The following is a 23873-nucleotide window of genomic DNA, read 5'->3' on the forward strand; positions in this document are numbered from 1 at the left end:
GATGCATTGCTGAAAAAAGACAGAAAATGTAGGGAAGGATGTAATGTCAAACCTAACAGGGGTCATTCCAAAGAATGTTTGGAGGAATAGTAAAGTTCTTACCCTAATTTTTAAAATAACCAATAGAAATTATTATTTTGTATATGTGCATGTGGTTCCGGTAGGCAAACCCCAGGACCTCATACATGTCTACCACTCAGCTACACTCCCAGAAATAGCAATTATTTTTTAGAAAGTGAAAATTGTAGGCAGCTGTATTTTCACCCACTGGGCATGAACAATCTGAAAAGAAAATCAAGAAAACAAGTCTATTTATTTTTTATGAATGAAATATCTAAGAAAAAATGTCATGGAGAATAAAGAATTGTTCCTGAAAATTACAAATTGTGGATAGAAATTAAGACCTAAACAATGGAAAAATATCTCATGTTCATAAATCAGAAGCCTTAAAATTGTTAAGAAGGCAACACTATCCCAAATCATCTGCACACTCAATGCACTCCCTATCCAAATTCCAACAGCCCTTTTCACAGAAATAGCAAAACTATCTTTAATTCACATGGAACTGCAAGTAATCCAAATAATCAAAGCAATGCTGGATAAAAAGAGCAAACTGGAGTCTTTGCACTTGCAAATATCAAAACTTACTACAAAGCTGCAGTGATCAAAACAACATGGCACTGGCATAAGGACAGACCAATGGACCATGGAATAGAATAGAATGTCCAGAAATAAAATGTAAAAATGGGCAAAGGACTTGAACAGACAGTTCTCCAAAGAAACATACAAATGGTCAGTAAGCTCTTGAAAAGATGGTCTCCCTTATATTGTCAATTGGTTATAAATTAAGGTGCAGAGGCCATTTATTGAGGGAAAATAATATCTTTAACAAATGGTGCTGGAAAAACTTGAAATCCACATGCAAAAGACTGAAGTTGGACCTATCCCCCAGAGAATATGAAAAACTAACTTGGAATTAATAACTTAAATATAAAAAAATAAAACTCTTAGCAGGAAACAGAGGAGTAAAACTTCATAACTTTAGGCAATGAACACCAAAAAGTATGAGCAACAAAAGAAAACATCACTTTTTTGAACTTCATCAAAATAAAAAACTTTTGTGCACCACAGGTCATCAAAAAAAGTGAAAAAGAAAAACCTTAAAAACGGGAGAAAGTATTTTCAAATCACCTGTTAAAAGGCCAGTATCCAAAATATAAGTACCACAACTCAACCATAAAGAGGCAAACAATCCAATGCAAAAATGGGCAAAGGACTTGAACAGACAGTTCTCCAAAGAAAACATACAAATGGTCAGTAAGCTCTTGAAAACATGGTCAATAATTATTAGTCACTAGGGAAATACAAATCAAAATCACAGTGAAGTACTACTAAATAGTCATAAAGTTGTTTATAGCAAGATTTTTTTTTTTTAAGGAAAATAAGTCTGGGCAAGGATATGCAGCAATTGCAATCTTATGATTTGGCTGCCATGTAAAAGTGTCAGTTTTTCACAGCTGAACAGAATTATCATAGGACCCTGCACACCTCTAGATCTATACTAAAAACAACCAAAAATAAGGCAAAAATGCCCAATACCCATTAGTCAGAACAGACAAAAGTTGAGGAAAAAACCCCAGATGTCCATTTAAAAAAAATAATGAATAAACAAATTGTGGTATATCTATACAATGGATACTATCCGAACCACGCCCCCCCCCAAAAAAAAAGGTTGATTGATGCTACAACATAGATAAACCTTAAAAACACACAATATAAATGAAGCCGGGCAAAAAAGGTCACATGTTATAAGACACCATTTACACATGATATCCCAAATTTTCAAATTCATGGAAAATAAAAGCAGATTCATGATTGTTCTGGGGCTGGGAGAGGAGGGTATGGGGTTACTACTTAATGAGCACAGGGTTTTCTTTCATGATGAAAATACTTTGAAACTACTCAGAGGTGGCAGCTACATGATATTGTGAATATGCCACTAAATTTTTAATTTTTAAATGGTTTTTATGTTACATAAATTTCACCTTATTGGGCTAGGGTTCAGTGGTAGAGTGTGTGCCTTGCACGTGTGAGGCACTGTGTTCGATCCTCAGCACCACATAAATATAAAGATATTGTGTCCATCTACAACTTAAAATTTAAAAATTTCACCTAACAATTTTTTTAAAAATGTCTAGACAAGAACAAAGTACCAATTCTATGTTGTTACTTTATAAGGAACGAGTAGGGCAGGAGCAACAGATGGATGAGCATCTTCTGCATCTAGTTGCAGGCACTCTGGATGAAGGACTGTTAGCAGGAGAAAAGGAGACACACTCAAAAACCAGGGACTGTGAATCATCACTGGCCCCAAAGCAGCAAAATGATACTGCCTGAGGAACAACACCTAGCTCAGCTCAGTCAGAAGGCTGGGACCTGGTCAACCCAGGCTGCCTTTTGTTTCTTTTCTGTCCACGCCTAATCTAGAGGGATGCAAATTCAAGGAGTTCTTGTACGCTCCTTTGCAGGTGAAGAAACTGAACCCTAGCTGCATCCAAAGCCTGTGCACCAGACCACAGGTGGGAACTCAGGAAATACTCAGTGGTTTGCTATAAAAGCTTCTTGTCACCCTTTCATCAAGCTCTGGAAGTCACCATTTCCCCTATTCTCTTATCCTAACTCTTCTCATGAGTACCTTATACAGAAGCACACCTTAAAGAGCAGCAGGATCACGCTGCAAATGCTGCAGCTTATTCCTGGGATTGTAGTTCTACTTGCTTGTTTGATCTGGGGCTGGGGAGTGCCTGCAAAGGCATTAGGCCTTCCCATAGGAATCACCCCACAAAAAGCATCTCCTTTTAGCCTTCTGTTTTCTGAGTCATGTAAATTAATTCTTAGTTAACCATATAATTTGTTCTGGTTATTTCAGTGGGATCATTAAAAACAAGGACTTCGATTTCAGAGGGCAGCTTTTCAAAACAACTTAAAATCCAATTGTTTCTGTAACAAGAAAGGACGAAGTGAACATTTTATGTCTTCATTTTTTTTTCAATTACTTTCATTGGAATAGGCCATCAATAATTCAAAGTGGCTAAATCAAAAAGGATTTAATTTATATGTCACAGAAAAATGGAAGAGAAAGGTCAGGGAATGTGAACTCTCCAGATTTTTATGTTCAGTTTTTAAAAAATTTTCCTCATTTTAAAATTTTTAAATTACTAGAGATATCACTCTCCTGGCATGCACTAAGCTTGAGTTCAACCTCTAGTTTCTCAAAAAGAAAATTAATGCTATTTTTAAAAATTCTAGAAACAGTTGAAACCTCCATTCAACATTCAAAAAAATGTCTATAGTTGTAGAACTGCAATTAGGGAATGAAAAAAATATGAATTCTCTATTTCATTTATCAATCCAAGATATTTCACAATAAAAATTAAACAATCTTGACCTTATTAACAATTTAAGATTTCAGAGTATTTCTAGTTCACTTTAATCCTTAGAAGGGCTGGTTCCCATATTGAAGTCAAGAACTCTATGTTAAGGTGGAGGATTTAGAGACTTACAAAGTCAAAAAGAAATCATAACTCCTACATTTTTAATCATCCATCCTCCTGGTCGATGATTTACCCCATAATTTCCACCAGAAAATGAAAAAAGTTTTGAAGAACGAGTTATTCTCAATGTAAATCTCCAACCAGCCTCTGTCAATCATGTTAGCTTTTACCCCTAGTTAGCCTTTCTCCACCTCCTGCCTGAAAACTACACTACTATTTAATTGCTTTGTGACTTCACATTTTATTAAGAGGCAGAAAAACATAAAGAGCTAAAACAAGGAGATAAGCTCATTGCCGTAAATTGTCCCCTTATGCAATGAAACTTGCCTCTCAAGTGTAATAAGATGGGCACTGTGAAAAACCCAACAAGTGCAATTCTGCATAAGCCCACAGCCCCCATCACTTACAGCCAACCTTATAGTTTTCTGGGCTGCAGTGCCATAGATCAGAGCCCAGGGCAGTCAACTGTACACTTTGTAAAGCCACTGTGAAGGGCACAGCCAGGGAGTCACTTCATGCTCTATCCTCATCCACCCCAAACTTCTCTTCTTGTGGGGCAAGAAAAACAGAAGAAAATCACAGGGAGCAGAGTTATGGATAATTTTATAACCTGACAGCACCCTATCTCCCATCCCATTTCCTGGGAAATCAAACTACTTGTAATAACCCAGGGAGAACACTGTAGTTAAATGTTTGCCCTCATGAACTTAGAAGAATTCACTCCTCTCCTACTTGCTGGCTTCCCATCCAAGTCCCCAGTTCTTCCTCTGCAGTGAGACAGAAATCGTTATCAGATTATGCCACATTCCAGAATGTGCCTGAGCCTCAGCCTTCTGGAAGACCATATCCAATGAGTTGCAGAAACTAAATGGGGTTTGGTGTTTTAAAGCCCTGGGAAAACATGAAATGGTGACTTCTGCCAGCCAAGAAACAAAGGCTTCAAGTGTTTTCAAAACAGCCCATTGACGTGTATAAGAAACTGGGTTTATGACACTGTTCAAAAAACCAGGCAAGTATAGAGATAGGAGAGTGTGTGTGGAGGTCCTACATATCCATCAACATGAAAAAAAGGTCTGGAAGGGTACACAATAAACTCAGCAGTGGTAATGTTGTGCGAGCAGTCAGAAGATAAGATACTATAGTACATTTTTCCTGTATACTTGTTTTCCTGTTTGAATATGTGACAATGGGCCTGTATTACTTTTGTCATTAATCTTAATTTTAAAAGAGTTAAGACAAAAAAGAATCATGAGCAATATTTTCCAAACCAAAAATCCAGAACACATGGTCTGCTGAGTCAATTTGTCCCACATCTAGTGACAAGAGGCAGTTTAGGGAAAGTCCTTTAGTCATTGAAATGTTAAAGTTTCCCATTTTTTTTTAAAGAGAGAGAGAGAGATTTTTTTTAATATTTAATTTTTCAGTTTTTTGGTGGACACACATCTTTATTTTATTTTATGTGGTGCTGAGGATCGAACCTAGCGCCCCGCGCATGCCAGGCAAGCTCATTACCGCTTGAGCCACATCCCCAGCCCCAAAAGTTTCCCATAATGATTTATTTTTTAAATGGCAGAGAGAATTATCTAAAACAAGACTCTAAAATATCTATCAGGTTTAGCAGCATTGGACATTGAAATAATGGCACAAGCCCCTAAGTCAGTGACATTGTTTTCCTTTCTCTTAGAAGGTAGGCCCTGGCAGAGGACCCCAGAATCATCTTTCTTGGCACTGCACCATGAGGAGCATGCTCATGAGAAGTTTGACTCAAGTCTATGAACAGCTTCTGCCTTTTACTTTTAGCATAGAAGACTGCCCAGGGAGAGAAAAACAAACAAAATAAACAAAAATAAAAATCACCATCCTCAAGGATGTAACTTGAGTGGGGGGTCTTTTAAAAGAAATAACAAAAATTGCAACTGGCTACTCATTTGGGGGGAAAAAGCAATTTTGATTCCTATCTCAAATCCTATCTCCAGCTAAAGTTCATACAGATGAAATGCTCAAAAATGTGAAACAAAATCATTAACCGCCATGGAGTCTTTGGAGGGGATGTGCTACTGGTTCATTCCTTCTGTCAGTGCCGAGCCCCAGGATGCCTTACCATGGCATGGTCCCTACTGCTCTGGAGTTACAGGCTGGAGGGGGAAGCAGGAGAAAAGACATTATGATAGAGAATACCACAGTGAATGACTAGAGTTGGCTAGGATGACATTCACTCTGAGGTGAAACTTATGCTACAGCCTATAAGATGAACCACCTGACAACAGCTAAGTGCCGATGTGCACTTGTGTGCACAGGGTAGTTTTCCAAGAGATCTCCAAGAATTAACCTACTTAATCCTCCCAACAAATTCTGAGATAGGTACTATTATGATGATGATTCCAATTTTACAGGTGAAGAACAGGTAAAGAAATTTGCTCAAGGACACAGGGCTAGAGAATTGGGAAGCAAGTGACCCCAAGAAGCATGCTTGGATCCTCACTCCTGCCTAAGGAGTTAGCTACAAGAAACGTGTATGAGCACCCACAAGTGTGGGTGCATGTGCACTTACATGTTCCAAGCAAAAGAAGAGCACCTACAGAATCATAAGGCAGGAAAGAGGTTGGTGTGTTCCCTGACCTGAGAGGGGGCCAGAGGACTGCAGCAGGGTGTTCAAGGGTGAGTGACAAGAGGTGGAGTTGGAAACAGGCATGGCCGGATGCTGCTGGGCCTTTAGGCCATGGTGAGAATGCCAGGACCAGGCTCAGACAGGGGTATGCCAAGAGGCAATCATACCTCAAAAAGACTACTCTGCTGTGTGCAGAGACGCTGGGGTGCAGGTTCCAAGGCCTTTTACTTCCTAGTTAATTTACATGGGCATCATAAAGGAAAAGACTTGACTGCCTGAAATTTAAAATTTATAGACATTCAAAAGCACTATACATGATTCAAAGCCAAAAGTTAATAATAATGTTTTTTAAAGATATTTTTACATAAAAACACTCTTGTAAATTTGAAACAAAAATAGAAAACAGGCCTCCAGAGAAATGGGCAAAGGGCATGAGTAGAAAATTCACTGCAGAGGAAATATAAATGGCACATGAAAAGAGTCCATCTGTCCAGAAAACTCCATAAGGATTTCTTATTTTTAATCCCACCATCTAATGTAAAGAAAGGAATGGGAATGGGAAAAAGAGACCTCTTGTATATTGCTGGGAAGACTATAAATTTATTTAAGACTTCCAAGTTATCTATATTAAAACCTCTTTCTTGATTATATGAGAAAAAAAAACTAATATCTTCAAAAATAATTAGAAGGATATGCATTAATGCACATATCCAAAGAGAATTTGTTAAACACACTAAATTCCTAAAATAAAAATTTCAACAACTTTTAATAATTATACACTAGTAACTACTAACATTGATAGGTTTATAGCTTATCAGTTGACAAAAGCACATTGTATTTTTTGTATTTAAAAATCTTATTTAAGCATACACATGTATAAAAATCTCTGGAAGGGTGTTAACAGAGGTGATTTGATGGTGGTATGATTACTCATTAAAAAAATTTTTTTTTTGTAGTTGTAGATAGACAGAATGCCTTTTTTTGTTTTTGTTTTTTTTTTTTTTTGTGGTGCTGAGGATCGAACCCAGTGCCTCACACATGCGAGGCAAGTGCTCTGCCACTGAGCTATAGCCCCAGCCCTAATTACTCATTTTTAATAGGTCTTTTTTATTTCTCAATTTATCTTTAATTTTCTACTATTGGTATACTTTGCCTATAATAAGCAAAGTCTCTAAGCAAAATATATTTAGATCATCATAAAATAGAGGCACACTAAACTACCTAGTAAAGACAGTTATGGAGAGGAGGCTAAGTATACAATGGAGTTGTATCAGAAAATGTAATGGTAGAAGGGATTTGGAAAACATTTACGGAGTTCAACTTCTCGTTTCACTGCTTGGGAAACCGCTACCATCTTTTTATTTTGCTGACCTGACTAAAAAGCACAGCCCTCAATAAAGGCTTTTAGAAACAAACACTGAGAGCTATTACTCTTTGTTTCTCCACTGATTATGATGCCATGTTCCCATGGTACCTAACTCCTGAGCAAAACCTATCCCAGGACAGGTGCACAGCCTGACAGCTGCCTTGGTGTTTGGAAACAAGAGGATTTTTGTGGGGCTGGGGATGCAGCCCAGTGGAAGGACACTTGGCCTGGCATACACAAAGCCCTGTGTTCAATCCCTAGCATGCATGCAAATGCACAGAGACACACATACCAAGTGTGTTACAGCATAATGTCACTTCTCATTCCATAGGCAACTAGATAATTCTGCTTTCCTAAAACTGATCCTATACCTTTCTCGAGCTGAGCTCATGAAGAAACATCCTGAAAACTGGAAACATCTAGCAAGCACACTCTCAACACCCCTAAGTGAAGCTGCTTGTTTACAGAATCTGCAGAGTGGGACCCCAGAGTTGTGTGGATCCTACCTCCTTCCCAGCAGGGGCCTTTGACAGCTGTTTCTCCTTTCCTGGCCCACATCCCACAACAGATATTGCAAAGAGCTACTCTTTCTCCAATCTAACACCCAAAACCTACCACTGCTATTCCCCACAAATACTTTCTTTATTCAGGCCATCAGGCTTTCACCCTTGAAATGTTCCCTTCTACTTCAGAGCACTTGAGTCTAGATCCTTCATCTCTTCCTTTCCTGTTGGCTTAGAAGAAGTATCCTTCGTCTCTCAAAAATGGATTTTGAGTGTTCCCAACAAAGAAATGATAAATGAGCTGGGAGCAGTGGCACACGCCTGTAATCTTAGCAACTCAGGAAACTGGGGCAGGAAGATCCAAGTTCAAAGCCAGCCCCAGCAATTTAGCGAGGCCCTAAGTAACTTAGTGAGACCCTGTCTCAAAATAAAATATAAAAAAGGACTAGGGATGTGACTCAGTGGTTAAGCATGCCTGGGTGCAATCCCTGGCACCAAAAAAAAAAAAAAAAGGGAAAAAAAGGAAATGAAGAAATGATAAATATTTACTTATTTATATATAAATATTTACTTTTTATATATACATAGATTGAAATGTCACTATACCCCAAAAATATATGCGTTTGTGTGTCAATTTTTAAAAAATTAAGCTCCCTTCCTTTGATCCTCCCCTTACCCCTGGGGGCACTGAAGTCCTAGCTCCCTGCAATCTTTCCCCTGTCTTTATGACTTCTTCCCCCTCTCTCCACTGGATTCCTCCCTTTTAACAAGACCAATTTCCTTGTCCCAACCCTGCTGCTGGTGGCATTTCCCTCTGCTCCTTCTAATCCATTGATTCTCAAGCCCTGGATATCCACCTACCACTCCTCAGTTTATCATTATTACGTGAACCATCATGAGGGAGGAGTCACAGTCACAAAGCCAACAGTACATTCCTGCTCTGCCATTCACCGTTTCCATGACCTTCCATGAGCAAGCCACTTAGTTCTCCAAGTCAATTTCCTCCTCTGTAAAACCAGGTTAATAACATCTGCTCCACCTTCGTTAAAGGTATGTTGTAAGGATCAAATGAAATCATTTGTGAGAAAGTGCTCCAGGAGCCATAAAGCTCTTTAACACCCTAGTTACTCCTGCTATTGCTCTTTTTCATTATCCTTGACTTCTGTGCATCATGTGAGGCAGAAATGGTTATCTGTCATCTGCAGGCTGGTCACATGGTAACAGTTACAATACTACAGGGTCAGCACCTTAGTTTCTTCTGAGTTACTAATTTGGTAATAATCATATTTCACTCAAAGCAAATATTACCTTTGGGTTTTTTTTTTTAATTATATGAGCATGGACTTTGAAAGACAACAGAAACAGCCAACAATTACTGAGTAGGTATAAGAGTCAAGCAATTTACAAGAGGTTTTACTGTTACCTGTTTCCATCTTAATGATGAAGAAAATGAGGCAGAGCAGCACAGCCCTGATTTGAACCCAGGTGTCTACTTTAAAGCCTACACCCTTACCCACCATTCCACAGGGACAAATGGACTCTAGATGGGGAGAGAGAGAGAGACCAGTGAGGAAGTCATGGCCTCTAAAGTCCTAGAGGCTGGAATTAATATGGGCCCAAACAGGAACACTCGGGATCTTTAAAAAAAAAAAAATCAACATCATTATTTAAATTGCTAACAATAAATGTCACTGAGGTACTTCTGTATACCGTCGCTAAGAAAATACACTGGCACGACCTTCTGAGAAAACAATTAGCAGAGTACATCAAATCCTGGGTGCTAGATTCCTGCTGACAGGGCAATGTGCTGGAGGTAGCAATGTATCCTAGGAAAATAATAGTGGATGTGTAATATGAATGCTCACGCAACCTTGTTTCTACAAGTAAATAAAGAGAAACAGTGTAAATGTCCAACAAAAAAACAGGATAGAGAAACCACTGTCCACCTATATGACTGACCATTAGGCAGTCATATAAAATAATGATGTAGAAAAAGGATCAGGCATTTTATTTAGGAAAAGAAGAGTGTGGGAAAGCCCTTAGTATGGGCTTTAGTATCTGACTAGGTCAAGTTCTGAGGGAGTCTGTCAGCTATGTGAGCATGGAAAAGTCATTGAATTTCTGAGTCTCAACTTTCTTACATGCAAATACAAATAGAAGTACCAACCTCACAGGTTGAGAGAATTTATAAATTAATGCACATCAAGTGCTTTTGCACAGGGCAAAAAAAAAAAAAGTGATGTTAATCATTTGCAAAAATCTAGTAAATTAACACCCACACTCCAAAATCTAGGAAAATATGCAGTGAAATTTTAACACTAATTATCTCTGGAATTGGAATAGCACATCATTCTCTTTTAAACTCACTGTGGTTTTTAGATTTTCTTTACTTCAATAAAGTCAGCAATATATTAATGTTTAAGTATCTCCATATTTCCTAAGTAGCTTTAATAAATACTCCTTTAGATCTATTAAGTTTTTCTAGTATAATCCAGCCTATGCATATTGTGTTTATGGAAATGGAGTCCTTTCACTGATTTAATCTAAGGAGTAATACATTTCACTTCATTCTTCAGAGTCAAACAGTCTGCTCATATTTCATCCTATAAAAGTCTTTTCTGCACTTCCACATCTACAGATTAAGATCACTCTGAATGGATTATTAGAACATAAAAGGCAGGGAAAAAGAATGGATTCATGTCTTTAAAAAGAGCAAAGTTAAAAGAGACTAACATGACAACTTCATGATAGTTATAGGGTAAAATATATATCTTACCTTAATTATGTAAGGTCAGAAATGACTGCAGTAAATCTCTCAACTCCATGCACAACTTCCTAGTGTGGTCAGAAGATGAAACTTATTCAGTAGATCAGCAGTCCATCTAGTATGGTGACCATCATTCTGGAAAGAAAAAGAATCTCATTGAGGGGAATGTGATGGAGTCGTGCTCCTTTCTAGACACGAGACCCACAAGAAAGGGGAAATCAACTATTAGAGGCAACTATACATTTTAGAAATCAAAACACTCTTCTGCTAGGTCAGGATAAAAGAGAACCAAGGATATCATGCAAACACTAGTTTATAGCTTTAGGTAAAACTCGTTGCTCACTGTTGTGACTCATCATAGTTTTAAAGAAAAGGGCTTGATCCCTCACAGACCTTCCACTTCACTTCTGTTACCATTCTCTTCCTCTGCGTATTTACTAACATACACATAACTCAGGCCGTGTGTTCCACCTGGTTTTTACTTTTCTATCATTTTAGACCGAGACCACTCCATCATAAACACTAAGCGGCAGTTCCCCGGGATTTAAACCTTGAGACTGTTTAAGTCATTTCTTTTGATCATTCCCATTCCAAGATAAGCCCATCACTTTTTCTGGAATGTTCTTGACACCTGTACCCCCTCTGTAACCAAATTGTCTGCCATACCCCACCTATTACAACATTTTAGGAGCCCTTGACCTGTCAACTCTCCCTTGCAAGCAATTGCCTTCATACCACTACACCCTCTGGGTTCAGCAGTTTCAGTTTTCTCCATCCTCATACCCCTAGGCATGAATCCTGCTCCAGATGTTTTGCACAACTTACAGAATTTATGTCTGCTCAACTCAGAGTCCAGTTTTGTTAAATATAAAATTACATTATTTATCCCTAGGGTTGCTGTAGGAATAAGATACGACCTTGTACCCTGCAGATCTCACAGTAGATATTCACCAACCTTAGTGACTCCTGTCCCCCCAGCCAGGAGTCCACCAATTCACATCATGCTCAGTGAAATAAGCCAGAATGAGTCAAGGGTCAATTTTTTTTTCATATGCAGAAACTGGACCAAAATAAGGGGGGAAGGAGGGAGAGAATCCATGAAAATAGAAGGGATATCAGTGACTCAGAGAAAGGGTATTAACGGGGAGGGAGGAGGGATCGGGAAAGAGGAACCGTGGAATGAAACTGACCAAAATATTCAATGAGCATCTATAATATACCATGGTGAATTTCACTTGTTTGTGTATCTATGAAGCACTAATTTACAAAAATTACAAATAAATGAAGACCAGTAGGGGAAATGGAACAGGAAAGGGGAAAACAAAAGTACGAGGGACTGAAGTGGAACAAATTATATCCCATGTTTGTATGATTGTGTCAAAATGAAACCCAATATTATGGAGAACTATAATGCACTAATAGAAAAAGAATCCTACCAACTATAAAGTTCTCTGGCCTTATAACTCTCAGACCCAATGTGTTTTGTTTTTGTTTTTTGTAGTTGTAGATGGACAGAATGCCTTCACTTTTATGTGGTGCTAAGGATTGAACCAGTGCCTCACTCGTGCTACACAAGTGGAGTTACAGCCCCAGCGCCCAATGTTCTCTTATATCCACATCTTTGATATGACTTTCTCTTCTATCAAATATAAACTCCTCTGCTGACTTTCAGCTCCTTCATGATCCTGTCATTCCCTCAAGACACACTTTATATCCCTTTTGTTGAGGATCGTGAGCCCAGCCATGCCCACCATCCACATGATGTAATCCTCAGGCACCCCCTAAGCAGTACTGTCCACTGTTTCATGTGTGTTGAGCATCGCTGTCCCCTCTGGAAAGGCTGCTCTGATTATTTTTTAAGTTCAGCTTTTCACTTCCAAGTGAACGATATCCATGTTTTTAACAAAACAATTTTATTCTCTGGATCAGCTCTGCCGATGCCTCTTGCAACCGACACGCCATTGTGCCTTAGACTTTTATCAGAAAAGATTTTTTAAAGTTTCCACAATGAAGAAATGACAAAAGCTTGAGAAGACAGACACAGCTCACCTGACTCAAACATTATACAATGTATACATGTTTTGAAACTTCACATTGCCCCATCGATTTCTATGTTTTATTTACCAGTTAAAATATTTTCTTATAGATTCTTTTAATAATACCATCATTTCTATTTGTGTAGAGAGAATCACAGAAAGATCTGGTCCCATCATCAATGGATAGACCCTTCACAGATAACCTGAGAACCTCCTCATGGAGCCTGGAGACAAGTTCTAAGTATTGTCCAATGCCTGTCCGATTTTGAACCAAAGTAAACGTGTTCCAATCTCAAACACAACTTTATGACCAAATGCTCAGCAGCCAAAAGGATGACCTACCATGGGGAAAGATGATTACTAGACTTTGACCTCAGTAAGTCAAAGTTGAAACCCCAGGAGTAAATAATGGTACTGATGGGGAATGAGTAGAAGCCACAGTAAAGGGTCAAGGAGGAGGAGGAATAGTGGTTACAATACCAAGAGATTGACCTATTCTTCTGCTGCTTTTGGAAAATGACAGTTACTTGCTTAGCAGATGAAAGAAAATAGATACTAAAATCTGTCAGATCAACAGAGCAAAAGTACAGGTTCAAGTCAGGCACTGTATTATAATATGTAGGTAACATATAATTTGTGTTGAATTAATAAAAGGTGACTTTTTCCCTTCAAACCAGTGCTTGTTCTTTAAGTCTAGAAAAAAAAAAATCAAATAAGGGAAAAAGTAAAAATCATGAGCACTGTTAGCATTTTGTTTAATCTCCTTTTACTTTGCATGCATGGCGCATTCATAAATGTAGTACACAAACATGTAAGCACAGATATTTTATTAAAAGTGAACAATCTAGCATTATTTGTAATCAGTTTCTCCCATTCTGATAGAATTTAATACTGTTCATTCAATTCTCTTCTATATGTTCATTTTTAATGACTGCACAGCAATTCATTTTAATAAACCCTTCCGATTATTTATTAAAGCTGACATGGATATTCTTCAAAATACCATTAAGTATTTTGCCTAGGGCAAAGTCACAGGTCATTGTACAGGAAATCCAAGGATCTATATCATCACTTACCCCACAGGATATATAATCCCCTGACACATGAAAATACCCACTCCTCCACTCTTAGATAGTATTTTTAAAAATTCATTTCTTTTGTAAAGCATGCAAGAATTTTAATATATCCTATTGTTTTTCTAAGAAGTTAATAAGCAAATACTCAGAAAAAATAAATTCATTCAAGGTCATACAAATCTATAACTGGTGGTTGTATTAAAATGTCCTTAATATAACAATTATCTTTTAAAAATTCATTTTAATTAGCATCTGTTTGAGATCAATCGCTTCATGCTTTTACATTTCTTTTTATGACTTTTGTTTAGTTCTCTACTGAAGTATCCATCACAGTAATTTATAATCTCTCAGTATATCAAAGGTGTTAACTTTGCACCCTGATAATGGAGAGAAAATTATACATTACAAACTTTTGACTACAAGGAGCAAAACCACTTTCACTTTAATAAGACTATTAGACCCAGAAAAATTCCTTATTATAAGGACATAGAAGTAGTTTTCCTATGTAAGGATAATATATTGTTACAGTTTGGATCTAGAATGTTCCCCAAAGGCTTGTGTGTTCAAGGCTTTGTCCCCATGCGGCAATGTTCAGATGTGGGGTGTTGGGAGAGATGGATCATGAGGATTCTAACCTCAATGGTGAATTAATCCATTAATAGATTTGTAATTTGATGGCATTATTGGAAAGGGATGGAATAGGAGGTGAAGCCTAGCTGGAGGAAGTGGGTCACTGGGGCTGTGCTCTGAAAGGACATATCTGACCCCTTGCTTGCTCTCTCTGCTTCTTGGCCACCTTGTGGGCAGCAGCTGTGCTGGGTCACACCCTCCCTGCCATGATGCTCTGGCTAATCATGAGCCACCAGCAATGGAGCCAAGGGACTGTGGATTGACACCTCTGAAACTATGAGCCAATATAAACCCTTCAAGTTGCTTTTCTGATATTTTGTTACAGCAATGAAAAGCTAAGAAACTTTTTCCTATGTGCTGCAAATCATTTTCCCAGCTTATTTTATCTCAAAAACTGAAATATCATTACTTTACTGATCTATTTAGAGGACTAAGGAAAATGCAGGGAAAGTCACGGAGTGGAAGGAATTTAAAAAACAAACAAAAAAGCACCTTGCTGCTACTCTGCAATAAGGTGCCTTATTCTTCCAATCCTATGAGGAGCCCATCAGGCAGGCATTATCGTTCCTCTTTTACAAAATAAACTGGAATAAGTGTCCATATAGTAAAGTGATAATTCAATTTTTACCCTTACAAATAAGCTTTTTTTGGGGGGGCGGGGGGACTGGGAAGCTCTGTATTTGCTTTTTTTTTTTTCGAGAGAATTTTAATATTTTATTTTTTAGTTCTTGGCAGACACAACATCTTTGTTTTTGCATGTGGTGTTGAGGATTGAACCCGGGCCGCACGCATGACAGGCAAGCGCACTACCACTTGAGCCACATCCCCAGCCCTAAAGCTCTGTATTCTTAACACTTCATTCCCAGCTGTGCTTGCAGGAGCATTTCTTCCCTCAGACATAATCAAAGAGTCTACTCCAACTTCACTACCAGCAGTAAATCAAGGTACTAGCTTCTGTTTTGTCCATCCTTTTAAGATTCTCTAAAGAACACCCTTCTCTATCTTTATGATTGGGAGGTAGGGTACTACTGGGGATTGAACCCAGGATGCTTTACCACTGAGCTACATCTACCCACCTTTTCTTTTTTCTTTTATGACAGGGTCTGAGTTGCTAAGGGTCTTGATAATTTGCCAAGGCTGGTCTGAACTTGTGATCCTCCTGCTTTAGCACACCAAATTGCTGGGGTTATAGGCGTGTGACACTGTGCCCAGCTATTATGTATCTTTAAGTATCATTCTGATAATAACTATTTTTGGCTAGGCACCAAGACAACTGTATCAGTCACTACAAGCTCAACCCAATAACAGATGCTTTCCTTTCTCCCAAGTACCCTTAGAGGTACTTCAGCAGCTTAGACATAGTAACATCCATAGTAACAGCATACACCTGAACCCAAGCTTTTGTCAGAGGCAAAGCACATGTGCTCTATAAATATTTTATGTACACCCTGTACTGAAATTCCAGATGAAGGGGCATTCACAGAGCCTCCATAACATGATGGTGGCCCAAACATTGTCAGTGTTGAGTGCAGGCTTTGCCATCTCCTGCTGAGCCTCTTTCATTTAATCCTATTTATCTCCCTCTCAAGAAGTTTGTATTTATACAATTTTAGTATATTAGTTGTGCTGTGGGAAAGGCAACATCTGAAATAAAAGCAAGAAGCAAGTAGCTGAAACTGGATGAACTCAAAGAACCTAGTCACTGAAGATGCTGTGGGGAAAAGAGCAGAGCGTGGGTGAGCCTGGTGGCTGGGTTTCTTTGATTACTAACAAAACTAAATTACTCATTGCCAGAAGAGAGAAAAGAAAACCTCTACCCATATATTTATTAATTCACTGCCAATTCATAGAAAATGCTTAGGAATTTGAAGCCTTCACTTATGGAATAAATAGTCTTTGGAAAGTCACCAAAATGCAGGCACACCCCCTGCATATCAGTGGCCCCGAAGAAGTGTAGCTGTGGCCTTACAGGGGAACTCCGGCCCTGGGAGACAGCAGCTGAGTGACCACAGAGGAAGCAGATCATGAGTGGAAGGGATTAAAAAAATTTCTCACTGCCTGACTGCAGCTGGTACTTGCAGAGCTACTAACTCTGAGGCAGGTGGCGTTCTTAATAATGCTTCTCTCTCTGAATTTTCCTCTTTCATGTAGGTAGACTTCTCTGCTTCAGGGCTTCCTTGAGGAGAACTGAGTTTGAGAAGAGAACAAGATTCCCCAACTAGGATATTCTTAGGAGAGAGAAAGTCTAGAATTCAGAGCAACAAAGCCACATCTGCTCTCTGGCTGTATCTCCAGATGTGCAGGAGCCCCAAGAGAATGGCTAGATAGCAAGGAGACTGGACTCCTTGCTGTGACAAGGCATCCTCCCTGGCCCCAAGCATGGCCTGCCCAGAAATGGCAAGAACCAGTATGAACAGAGGACCCAGAGTGCCTGGATGGTACGGTAAAGTGTCTCAGGAACAACCAAGACAAATCCTTTGTGCTACTCCACAGAATTAGAAGGTTAGAGTCCACACTAAAAGTCAACTTAGAAAAATGCAATACTCTCTGCACCCCTAGTTTGTGGACTAAGATTCAGTCCCCATTAAAAATCAACAACTGAGTAGGTGAATGAATTAATGAGGGAAAAGCGTTAAAACCTAGCAACCTATATATTTTTCTTCATTCAGTTGCTGGCTTCCAGCAGTTGGTCAGAATGGCATTCAGAATATGCTCTCAGAGTAGAGTGTCTTTAGAAGGATTTTGTACCATGTAAGCATTTCACCAAGAGCTTCCATGATCATTTGTTGCCTCTGCTGTTTAGAGGGTCTGTGCTGACAAAGATAGGCATCTCTAGAGGCACCAGGCTCTGACAGCCAGACTCAGGGAGTGGTGGATACCTGGGCAGATTAACTACAGTCCTCTAATTCACTGTCTGGCTTGAGGTTTTCAAGACCAACATCCAGATTTTCCTGGAGCCAAAGATGTTAACTCCCCCAGAGTGTGGGGTTAATGAATAAACGCACAGCAACAGGCTAATGATGTGTGTAGGTAGAATACTTTTGTGCCTTCTCTGCAAGCCTTTCTCCTCTTTGGGATCTTGTGACTGGGCCACAGGGTCAAAAGTAGGCTCCTCTACTGTCTCCCAATACATACACACCTTGCCCAGCCATGGACTCCAGAACAAGCAAAGACATCAGCCACAGGCTGAGCAAGACACTTCTACCTGGAGTTTTCAAACTGGGGCCGGAGAGCTGCAAGTTAGATGCTAGATACAAATGGATCTATGATGTCTGTCTCTGGACAGCACAAAAGAGCTGGTCTTTGGGCAAGAATGGAGCTGAGAGAAACAGGAACTGACAAGTCCTTCAGCTTCCTTGTGCTTTTCTATTCTTGAGTATGGGTTTTTTGTTTTTTGTTTTTTTTTTTTTTTCCTTTTTCTTCTGAGGATGACAGACTCTTAGGAGTACTTCAGAGCCCCGAAAATTTTTTCTCTAGTTTTGTTCCTTGCAGCCAAAGACTCCCAGATGAACACCATCTTTTTCTTATTCTATTATTATTTCTATTATAGTTTAGACGTGGATTGACCCTGTAAAACCTCATGTGTTTAGGCAAAGTTCAGAGGTGACCTTTCACCTTGGATTATGAAGGCTCTGAGCTCAGTGATTAACTCATTTTATGGATTAACAATTTAAATGGACTTACTTAGAAGTGGTGCTGACTAGTCATAGGTAGGGCTGGAGGAAAGAGGTCACTGGGCTGTGTGAACTATATGTGTCCCTGGCCCATCACCCAGCTTCCTGGCTATTATGAGCCGAGTACTTTTCCTCCACTATGTTCTCCTACCATCCACCATGTGTTTCTGCAATGGAGTCAGTCGGCCATGGGCTAAGACCTCTGAAGCCAGGAACCAAAACAAATCTTTTCTAAACTGTTCTTGTTCTTTTCTTAGTGATAAAAAGCTAACATGGTTACCAAGCTAATAACCAGCAGACCCAGGGTGGGATGGGCATTACCTGGGTACATGGTGTAATACCAGCCCTCAACCAGAACACCTCCCCAGTGACTAGACTCATTCCTCCAGACACATCATTGTGTTTAATTTTGCCTCATTAAACCATATTTTTTAAGGCTCACATGCAGAACATGACTCTAGTTTTTTTTTTTTTTAATGTCTTATGTACAAACCTGCATGTAGTCAACTTCTCCTCTTTTCAACTCTAGACAAGTTATTAAGTCCTAAGAGTACATGGTGTGAGGGTCCCCTGCTCCCAGTCCCTTGCCCTTGCATGGGTTTGTCATCTTAAGATAGGATTTTTAGCTTAGCTTAAGCCTGCATCTCAAATAAAAATCAAGATATTATATAGAGGTGGGAGAAAATGGTTGTCTTCATTTTCTACAAGAACTGGTAGGGTCTGAAGTAATCTGTCCCATAAACATCTAAGTACAATTTCTTGAAATGGTAAAGCTTGGTAATGGGAATTTTATTTTCTATTTTCATACTTGATTTTTCCTTAAGAATTTAAATTGATGCCATAACAATGTATAATATAAACCCAGGTATGTATTTTTATTTCCTTTCTTCAGCTATTTAAAAAAAAAAAAATCAATGGTGAGATATATTCCTAAACTGTGGTGCTGTTACAGGGAGATAAAATTAATTATTTTTTAAAATGTGGTATACAAGGCTTGGGGAGGGGGAGAATTTTCTCTTTTAGAATTAATCAGAAATGAAACATTTAACTATGCTACTAATATATACAGGTTTTTAATCCTTTACAGTTTGGCAAAAGTAAAAAAAAAAAAAAAGTCACACTGGAGAAAGTGATAAGGAGTAAGGGACATTTAGTCATCCCAATATACTTCCTTACTCATTATCTAGATATATATAAAGTACGTGAAGTAGGACTTTTCAGCTTTGTTTAAAGCAAAGAAAATGGAATGAGAAGTTCAATGTCTTTTAAAAACATTTTTGGTGGTCAGGTCAGAAAGTAATTGCCTCTCTTGCAGGATCACTGTTAAACTCAGCTGTGCCACACAACCTATCAGCCTCAGGAAGGAGTGCTCTGTGTCTCCCAGTGCTGAGGAGGGGGTGGAAGGCCCCACTGTGCTCCAAGTGAGGGCACAAAGTGTGAATAAGGTAGCAATTGACAATCAGTGCTCTGACAAGAGCTTTGGAGGATGCCACTGTGAGCTTCAGTGTGGTCTTATCCCCAAAGTTCAAATGTCAACAGCTTTGCTCTAATAAAAAGCACCATTAAAAACTCCTACTTTCAAACATATGCACTCATTTATTACAAACCAGGAACAGTGATGCTCTCCTGTATTTCCAGGAACTCGGGAGGCTGAAGTAGGAGCATCACAAGTTCGAGGGCAGCCTTGGCAACTTAGCAAGATATTCAGCAACTCAGTGTGACCCTGTGTCAAAATAACAAAAAGAACTGGGTATGTAGCTCAGTGGTAAAGTACCTCTGGGGTCAGTTTCGGGTCCCCAAACAAATAAAAAATATGTTTATTGCATCATTGTTCACATTAGCCAAAATATGGAAATCTGTTCATTGACAGAGGAAAGGATAAAGAAAATGTGGTATATTGACACAATGGAATATTATTCAACTAGAAAAAAGCATGAAATTCTGTCACTTGCAGCAACATGGATGGGCATTACGTTGAGGAAATATATCAGGCATAGAAACAGGAATACTAAATCTCATATGTGGGAGCTGAAAGTTGATCTCATACAAATAGTACTACCTTGTGAGTAGTTATCAAAACCTGGGAAAAGAAGGGAAGATGGAGAAAGGATGATTAACGGGGCTGGGGATGTGGCTCAAGCGGTAACGCGCTCGCCTGGCATGCGTGCGGCCAGGGTTCAATCATCAACACCACATACAAACAAAGATGTTGTGTCTGCCGAAAACTAAAAAAATAAAATAAAATAAATATTAAAAAAAAAATTCTCTCTTTAAAAAAAAAAAAAAAGGATGATTAACGGGTACAGGGTAGCAGTTGGATAGGAGGAAGAATCCTAATGTTCTACACCACCATAAGGTAACTACAGTTGACAACTGGCTACTTCGAAATAGTTGGTAGTGAGCATTTTGAAGAATACAAATGTCTGGGTGATATTCCAGTTATCTTAATCATTTATGTTTACTCCATAAATGTACTAAAATATCATACTGTTCCCCATAACTATGAACTGTTACTATTTGCCAATTAAAAATACTTTCAAAAATCCTACTTCTCATGTCTAAAACCAATGGTTATTAAAGGTTAGTAAAAATCAAAATCACCTGTTGGGCTTATTCAAACAGATTTCTGGGCCCTATACTCAATCTCTGATTCAGTAGATTTGGGGTAAAACCCTGGAATTTACAATCCTAACAAGTTCCCAGGTGATGCTCCTTCTGATCAAAGGACCACACTTTGAGAACTAGTGCCTTAAATAAAAATGTCAACTTGAAGGATAGGCATGAACTCTAGAGATGAGAATCTGTGTTCATAGTAAGAAAATCCATTCAACAATTGTTTACCAAACACCTGCCCCATGTTTAGGTACAGGGAATACAATGTTTACAAGAAAGACAAGGTCCCTCTTTCTTCTTTTCCATAGCCTGGAATAATTCAAAATAATCTGACATGTATCTGATTGTTCCTAATGGGAAAAAAACAATTACTTTAGTCAAGTTCCACTGTGTATATGAAAACAGAATCAACAGGGGTTTCAATTAAAAATATATATACTTAAGGTCTTAAGTATATATATTTTAATAAGGCATTACAAAGTCTTCTTTCCTGTTGAGAATACTAGTACGGTTGCTTATTTCAATATTAACAATCATATAAATGCCATATTTCAATCTAGGGAGGACAGGGTGGGGTATGAGACCGTTTTCCCAGAGCACCCCAGGCAACTGGATCAAGCAGTAAAATACACCAAGGAACTGTTCTCTCAAACCTCATTAGTGAACAGAGCGCAAGCTCTGGTATTTCAGCAGATAGCTGGCACGCTGCCCAATCACCAACCGCCTGCTCCTTAGCCTTCCTGGAATGTTACAGGTGCATAATGTGGGTCACCCTTCTGAAAAGGGGAGTGGGACTGAGGTGGGCCTTTCAAACCCTTCCAGCTAGAGAACAAAGGCCACGTGATGCTAATGAGGCATGAGTGACTTCTGCAGGACAAGACTCCTCCTCGCGAAGATAAGCGCAGGCTACCCCAGCCACATCATGGAAGCCGGGAGCTGCAGCAGGTGGGCACAGACCACTAATCCCCTGCCTGGCTCCTCCATGTAGCTCCTGGTTGTTGGCTTTGCGCCTCTAATTAAAGCTAACTGCAACTACAAGAATAAGAAATGCAGTGTTCATCTGTAGTCCACCACTCCAGTGGTAAACCTTTTCAAATGTGTCTCTCTTGTAATGTAGAAAGATTGACCTTCCAACATCAGCCACTCCTATCACAGGGAAAGAATGTCTGTCTTTTCACTCAGAATCCGCAAAGCAACCAATCAGTGGAGAGTGTTGACTTAAAGAGACTTCTGTCAAACCTTTTTAGTAACATTTTCTTTAGAATAAAAAGAAAATAATGCCTGCGTCTTTCTTAGTTCTTGCCACACTCACCACTTTCTCACAGGGATAATGGCATTTAGTTCTAGCTTAAAGAAAAACAAATCCTAAGTTTCATTAAATTTAGAGACAGGTAAGGCAGCCACTTTAATTTATTATACAAATCCCTCCATGTTTACAAATTATCTTTTATTCTTCGAATATAAAGACTACCCTTTGATGGTGACAGGAACTCTGCCGCAGCTCAGCAGCATCATAAACCCTGACACTCTTCTGCCTCTCCCGGTATCAAAACCTGCCCAAGCTCAAACATGATTCTCAGAACATGCTAGAAGAAAGCTTGATTGGATTAGTGTATACACTGTGGTAATGTTTGAAGAGATTATGAAGTATGAAAAAGTAGGTCCTATAGACATTTACCACTTAGTCTAATCTTACATCACTGTATCTGTAGGAAATTGTATCTGATACTTTCTAATATAAAGACAGAAAGATAGAAAAAAATCACTCTGCCAGAAATGGCCTTTGTCACCTCTCAGTTAAAACATGTACCAATAGAAAGAAAGGATTAACATTAAATTTGTTTGAAATAGAATATATCCCTTTAAAAAACCTAGGTATGCATGGGGTTATTAATGATGATGGAATGTGTGATCATTATTATCCAAAGTACAGGTATGAAGACACAAATGGTGTGAATATACTATGTATACAACCAAAGATATGAAAAATTGTGCTCTATATGTATAATAAGAATTGTAATGCATTCTGCTGTCATATAAAAAACCCCTATCTATATATTTTAATCAATGTTTTTTACAAATATAAGCTAAAGATGGATTAGTGGAGGGAAAACATTGACTTTCCAGTTTCAACTTGTTTTAAACTGAATTACCTCCCAGCTGCCACCTGCCCAATCACAATGTTCCCAAGCTGTTCTGAACTTAGACCCAGAAGTAAACTGGGAAGGAATATTGCTTGGTAAACTCAGGACTTGATTTATAAGACAAGGGTAAACAACAAAACTCTGAGTCCTTACCAAACACTTCATTTTTCTATAAACACAATTTTTCTCTCTGAATAATCTATCTACTGCCGTTAAGCAAAATGAGTTGCCTTTAATTTTTCTGATAAATTAAGGATTACATACCACTTTGTGTTGTAAGTTTTTCTGCATGGACTCCATACTCCAATTGCATTTCTGGCATTCATTCAGAAAAGTTGAATTAAGTCTCTAAAAGTTAATTTATATGAGGTTTTTATATGTCTACACCCCCCCCAAAAAAAATATATCTTGGTCATGATTTTTAAGAATTTCTTTCTTTCTGAAGTACTGGAGATGAAACCCAGGGCCTCGATGCATTCCAGACAAGCATTCTATCATTGAATCATGTTTTCAGACCAAATATGTTCACTTTCAAAAAATATTTATTTAAAAGTGAAGCATGAGCCAGGCATGGTGGCACTCACCTGTAATCCCAATGCCTCAGGAGGCTGAGGCAAAACGATCACGAGTTCAAAACCAGACTCAACAACTTAGCAAGGTACTAAGCAACTCAGTGAGACCCTTTCTCTAGATAAAATATTAAAACAAGGGCTTGGGATGTGGTTCATTAGTTAAGCGCCCCTGGGTTCAATCAATGGTACAAAAAAAAAAAAAAGTAAGAAACATGGCTACTTCCTTCCCTATTAAAAAAGAAAAAAAAATTAATCTGCCTTGTTCAGTAGTAACATGTGATCTACTTAGCTAAATCTTAACAAACACTATGTTCCTGGCTAAGACTGTTT

At 38.7% G+C, this 23873-nt stretch overlaps 1 protein-coding gene across 2 annotated transcripts in view; it reads right to left on the reverse strand.

Annotated features, from left to right (window-relative positions):
- The window catches only part of Kank1 (KN motif and ankyrin repeat domains 1), a 198353-nt gene that overhangs the window by 116150 nt on the left and 58330 nt on the right, over positions 1-23873 (reverse strand). For both annotated transcript variants that reach the window (XM_048806856.1, XM_048806854.1), the window contains exon 2: positions 10808-10933. The gene's annotated coding sequence lies outside the window, so the exon portion shown is untranslated. The remainder of the gene's footprint in view (positions 1-10807; positions 10934-23873) is intronic.

This window comes from Marmota marmota, unplaced genomic scaffold, assembly GCF_001458135.2.
Source record: "Marmota marmota marmota unplaced genomic scaffold, marMar, whole genome shotgun sequence".
Taxonomy (NCBI): Eukaryota; Metazoa; Chordata; class Mammalia; order Rodentia; family Sciuridae; genus Marmota; species Marmota marmota.